The following is a 6,381-nucleotide window of genomic DNA, read 5'->3' as shown; positions in this document are numbered from 1 at the left end:
AGCCTAGCTAGTTAACGCCGCTAGTTAAACTGCTAACTAAGCCATTTATAAACACATTACATTCTAACTTAGCTAGCTACATGTCATGTTTTTAATGGCTTATGGCCACAACCCTTATCTTTTACACAACTGTGAGTAAACTTAAGTTAAACGACCATACTAGAGGCGTGTTATTAATATTGAAGTGAAGGGTAGCTAACTAACTAGATTCAGCAATGTGACGACATTCCACAAAAATCAACAACCCCCACCAAAGAAATCTGAACTGACAAGAGCCAACAGTGGCTGTCTTGGCAGATTTGAACTCTGTTGTGGTGTTTTTATTTTGCATGCAGTCGCCATACTGTTGATGAACTATGACTGAGTCTACTACCTGAATGTGTCATCACATAGGATTCTCTGGGCCCTTCCATGCTACACAGCTGTGGCACAATATCATCCAGGCGCTGCATACACAGGTGGAGGTGCGACGACGGCGGCGCCACCTGTGTGTGCACCCTGACTGCTTCACGGGCTCGGACGCAGTAGACGCTGTGCTCAGCTGCTTGATGCAGAACGTCTTCTTCTGTGCCTGCGAGGTGTCACGCCTCAAGGCCGCCAGGCTCTGCCAGGCGCTCATGGAGGCCAAGGTGTTTGAGGCGGTGGGGACCAAGCTGTTCCGCCGGGACAAGGAAGGCCACTTTCGAGGACACGGGCTGCAGCCTCTACTGTTTCCAGGACTGTGGCTCGCTGCCCGGCTCAGCCAGGAAGGCTGGGAAGGATGGGGACACAGAAAACATGGCCCCCGAGGACTTAGTGAGGAAGAGGAAGAAAGGCTCTAGGTTTGTCTGAGTCACAAACATGCACACACATACATTCTTATTCTTTTGGTTTCTCTCACACACACTTTTACTATACCTCACTACATCGTCACTGCTCTCTCTCTGCAGACTGAGTGAGCTGAGGACCATCTCCAACCCCCTGGCGCTGGGCCCCTCAGACTGGAGGGTGGAGAGGCTACTGAAGATCATCAACCTGCAGCCCTCCCTCCCTAAGGCCATTACCAAAGCCCCCACCACCATCTTCCTTTCAAAGACAGGTGAGATGACAAAGCCTGGCTGTCTCCACCAGGCCATGTTGGAAATTACTATATTGGAAAAGTTCATGTATTTTTTTTTTCCTGTTTCTTTTCCATTCTCCATCCCTCTTTCCCCCCTCCCTTTCTGTCTCGTCCTCCCCTTTTCTCACTTATTTTTTTCTTTCCCACTCTTGCTTGTCATTCTATACCCCCTCTCTCCGTTCTCCTCTGTCCTCAGTGGTGGAGGAGGTGTGGAAGCAGCAGACGTTGCTTCAGCTGCTGCAGACGGTGGAGCTACCCGTGCTGGACTGCATCCTGGCGTCTCCGACCCGGGGGACCCAGCCCCACCTCCAGGCTGCCACCCTGCAGCTGCTGTAGAGCCACCACCAGGACCTGGTCATCTCCAACACCTGCCTGGACCGTGAGCTGCCCCAGACCACCAACCTTCCCGAGTTAGTACCTAACCAGCCGCCATATGATTTAATGGAAAAGATACTAGGAATTGTAATTATTATTTTGTTGGTCAAAACTAGGGATTGGAACCGGTTTATGGAATAGAACACTGAAAAAGTCATTTGAGGAACGGAAACTGAACTGGGAATGAAAGTGATCTTGTGTTCCGGAACAGAAACATTATTTTCAAATCTTTAGAATGGGTTAATAATGTTCTTTTTGTTCCAAAAATATTCTTAATATCTAGTATATAATTTGATATAAAGTTATAATGCTAGTAATAGCCTAAACACATTCCAGTTCATGTCATGATGTTCAGCGCTTCAAGCCAAGCTTGTCTCTCTCTTTCTACCCCCACCGGTAATAGTGCAGGCTCAAGATGCGACTGAAATATCTGACCAATCAACATGTAAACAACTAGCTTATGCTTCCATAGCAAGCTTCTCTATCAATGCTAATGTGTTGAGTAAATGAATGAGCTATTTTGTAAAAACTGTTGATTTCAGCCAATGAAAAGGAACAATCGGAACCGGTTCCAATCTTTTTCTGGTCGGAAAACTGGAACGAAAAAAGATAGGAATATTTACTTTGGCTCCAACCGCTGGTCAAAACATTAACAACCTACCATTATATTTAAGCTCTTTTGACATTAAAAGAAGGCCCTGAAGTTGGCTTCCTCTCCCTGTGACACTGTAGGCTGGACGCATGGCTGGTGGCAGCTGCCGACTGCCTGGAGCTCTTTCCTGACCAGCTGATCGTGTTGGCGGGGGAGCACCTCCTCCAGCAAGGCAGTACCACAGAAGAGACCAAGGGGGCAAAGAGGCTGGCCGGCCAGAAGAAACTGCTGTTTGACACCATGGCCAAGCACTACAGAGGCCAGGAGAGGTCTCCGCTGCTCACCGGACGCTACCTGGACATCCACACGGTCATACTGGACCTGCTGGGTGAGACTGGCTGGTTGAGGAATTATTGTGGGGTGTTGTGTGATATAGTGTTTTCATCATGTTAGACCCCTGTGTCTGTACATGTCTCTTTGACATACACTCCCACCCACTCTCTCCCTATTTTCACTCTTCCTGTGTGTGCGTTCTCAGACTGTGGGAAGGTGGATGATGCTGTCAGGGCCTATCAGCTGTGTGTGCATCTGCTGGAGCCTGCTGGGAGAGATGAGCTGAGGAGGCTCCTGGCCTTCATGGCCACAGCAGCCCATCCAGATGCATGCCGTCTGCACAAACAGGTAATCCCACTCCACACGCGCACACACACCATTTGAAAACCATTGTTTCTCAAATAATGGGTCAGGGCCCAATGATAAATACATCAGTGGTGGGCCAATCATACCCTGTGATGGCGGCTGTGGGTGTAGGTTTTTACTTCAGCCAAAGTGGTAACACTGATGGTCCACTGTGTGATGGACCACTCAATATGTCCAGACAGACAACAGGGCCCTGATCAGCAGGACATTTCTGAAGGCCATTGTGCAGAATAAAGAGCTATCTCGTACCCAGAGCGAGAGGCTGCTGCTGTTTCTGATGGACAACCACACTCGGCTCTTTAAGGTAGGCACATGAAATCCCTGATCCTGTTCCCTGGCCCTCTTCTGACAGACCCTCGCCCGCAATCCTCCAATCCCAAAATAAACAAGTTTATGGCTGCATTGTTCAACAGAAATAGTAGCTACAGAGGGAGGCTTTAAAATCAGGATTTGGACACCTTGCCTTTTTAAAGTCAGGCATCTGAAGACTTAATACTGCACCCTATTCTCAAGAGTGTAATCTGTACTACAACGGTAGGGAGGAGGTACTACAACGGTAGGGAGGCGGTACTACAACGGTAGGGAGGAGGTACTACAACGGTAGGGAGGCGGTACTACAACGGTAGGGAGGCGGTACTACAACGGTAGGGAGGAGGTACTACAACGGTAGGGAGGCGGTACTACAACGGTAGGGAGGCGGTACTACAACGGTAGGGAGGAGGTACTACAACGGTAGGGAGGAGGTACTACAACGGTAGGGAGGAGGTACTACAACGGTAGGGAGGCGGTACTACAACGGTAGGGAGGAGGTACTACAACGGTAGGGAGGAGGTACTACAACGGTAGGGAGGAGGTACTACAACGGTAGGGAGGAGGTACTACAACGGTAGTTTCAATTTGTTTGGCGCATTTCTGACATTGCCTGATACATTAAGTGCAGCATGTATATGATTTGTTTATGTGAATAAAGTAACCTATTATCAACCCTTCTCTATCCATAATGGAAATAGACCCCCACATCGCTGATTGATGCTATGAGGAGAACGCTGCAAATCCTGCAGCAAGGAAGAGATCCGAACAACATTGCGAGTGAGTTCAATTCAAGTTGAGTACATTCAGCCCCACTTGATACATAATTTTAGGACTTGGTGATCTACAGTATATGCCCTTTGGTTATGCTATTATTATAACAGTACTACATAAAATAGTGAGTCGTCCCTAATCTTCAGTAATGAAATAAACCACCATCAGTGTCGTGTTCACTAGGCACGAAATGAAAGAAAAACGACTGAAACTACCAATGAGAAGCTAATTTCTGTTTTCCGTGATGCGTTCCCTAATAAATACACCCCTGTATTGACTCCCTTCTCTTCATCCTGTGTTGCAGTGTTTACGTTCTGCCAGCAGGTGTCACTGCAGCAGTATGAGGACCAGCGAGAGGCGGCCACCCTGGAGAGCCTGAAGCAGCTGATCAGGGACATCAGCCTGAGCAAGGCCCTGTCTGTCAAGGAGAGGAGGAGACTGGTCAAGGAGTTCCAGAAGCACCATCCCATAGTGTTCCTCCAGCACTTCTCCTCCATTTTCTAGGGGGGGGGGGGGAATGTAATGAGTGGTGGTAGACCCAATCCAAAATCAAACCTTACCCCCGCCATGCGTTTGTAGATCTAAAAGGATTGGATTAGTTATAAGCAATTCCAGGTATGAGTGTTCCACTTACCAATAAGAGGGTAAGGTCATTCCAGGGCTATGTTCAGTTGCTAAATGTTCTTGAACATTACAGATTGAAGTGAGCCTATGTGATTCCTTATTCTACATGTCAGAGGCATGTTTGATCTACATAGCGTATTTATATCTGAACGTTCAACCCTGCTGAACGTGCCCCTGGTCTACACAAGGGCATACTGCATAGGGGGTGGGCCTAGGGGTTGATTTTGGAATTGGGCAGTAGGGATCCATGTCGCCTTAACAAGCGCGTTTGTTCTTCGTTATGCCAACATTTTCCACAGTGCTGGCAATAGTTTTGTCCCAAGACAGGATATACAAGTTTTTGCCAGGTGATTATCAGGACTGTTTGCGCTTTACATGGGATGAAATGACTATTTTGATTTGATGTAGGCGTAGTTAGTGTTATCTTTTAGTGATGTTACTCTTACGAGGCTTTGCTTTTCAAGCATTCTTATGACTCCGGCTTCAGGAATGCATTTGCACTAGTTTGTAGGCTATAGTATGTTCTCATCAACACTAGATGCTAGCGGTATGATAGTAGCAATTGTTTTGTTCTAACAAGGAGAGATGCACTTACCCAGGTGCCTCAAGGGTTTATTTCTGGTGAATGAGAGCATTTTCTGCTTTCCTTAGCTGATGCCTGTCAGGAAAACCTTTTGATTTTGTTGAAATCTACACAGTGGGGAATGTGTGAAATGTTTCACCAACATTAATCTAACAGGCATACGATCTAACTGAATTTATTCAGGGCTGGTTTTGGTATCTAGTTTTCTCAGGTAGAGTTGATTTAGGTACTGTAAATAGAAGTTTAGGCTGGATATTAAGCTTGAAGAGGAATCTCTTTTGATGAGTAAGCATTACATTTGATTTCTATACACTTATTGTGTTGACAGTCTTTTAACAAATGACATTGTTTTGGATTTCGTTGATTGCATCTTATAACTGGTAAGGAAATAATGCTGGTAAATGTAGCACTACTTTTATATCTGTACATTTTCTGTTGGGGACAAACTGAATTATTTGAAATGGTATTCATTTAGTTATTTGTGGAACTGTTTCCCACTGCTGTCAAGAACATATTTCATATCTGTTAATCACATAGTTGACACTAACTATTCTATTGGATTGTAATAGGCTTTTATTGCATGGGTTTGCAAGTTTAATCATAAGGTGTAATGTTTAAAATGCAGCCAAAAGTTTTTACTTTTGTAGTTTTTTGGCAGTCTTACAAATGAATGCTTCGTCTCAAATAAGTGCCATGTTTTTAGCATAACTTGAAGGTTGAGTGAATTAACTTATTGAAATGAGTGTAAATCATTCAATCCAGGGGTGTATTCATTCGTTGCACACCCTAGCAAAAAGTTGTGCAACGAAAATTACTTTCTGTTGGACAAATTCAAATGGGTCCCTGTTTGTTTCTGTTTTCCTCTGTGTGGTTCCTAGTGAATACACCCCGGGTTACTTTTTGTGAGTGTTACATTGTTAATTAAGTTGTTGCATCATTGTTAATTAAGTTGTTGCATCATTGGTACTATGTTTTAAATTGTAGAGCATTTTCTGTACTGCATGTTGCTGCCTAGTTTTGAGCTTTACGTATCTTAGTCAACAGAATAGTACACATGATCTGTAACGTTGCTGATTCAGGTTTTATAGTTAATGCGTTGAATTGTTTTGAAATGCACTTTGTTGAAAAACTGTATTAAATACAGTACAATAAGACTTTCATTAAACATCATTGGAAGTTCCAGTTCTCATTTGAGCAACCACTGGACATATAGATATGCATGAAATATACAATATTCAAACACTATACAGAAGGGTATAATCATGAGAAGTGATCCTAAATGAACAGAAAGGGCACTTATCTGATAGAGTAGCCGGAAGTGACGTT

The 6,381-nt window shown here is 44.8% G+C and overlaps 1 pseudogene; it reads left to right on the top strand.

Moving 5' to 3' along the window:
- The first annotated feature begins 377 nt into the window (after positions 1-377).
- On the top strand, positions 378-2,519 carry LOC115180122 (DEP domain-containing protein 4-like; annotated as a pseudogene).
- Positions 2,520-6,381: the final 3,862 nt, after the last annotated feature.

The sequence above is a fragment of the Salmo trutta genome, chromosome 40, assembly GCF_901001165.1.
Source record: "Salmo trutta chromosome 40, fSalTru1.1, whole genome shotgun sequence".
Lineage (NCBI taxonomy): Eukaryota > Metazoa > Chordata > Actinopteri > Salmoniformes > Salmonidae > Salmo > Salmo trutta.
This window is presented reverse-complemented; position numbering and strand designations above follow the sequence as displayed.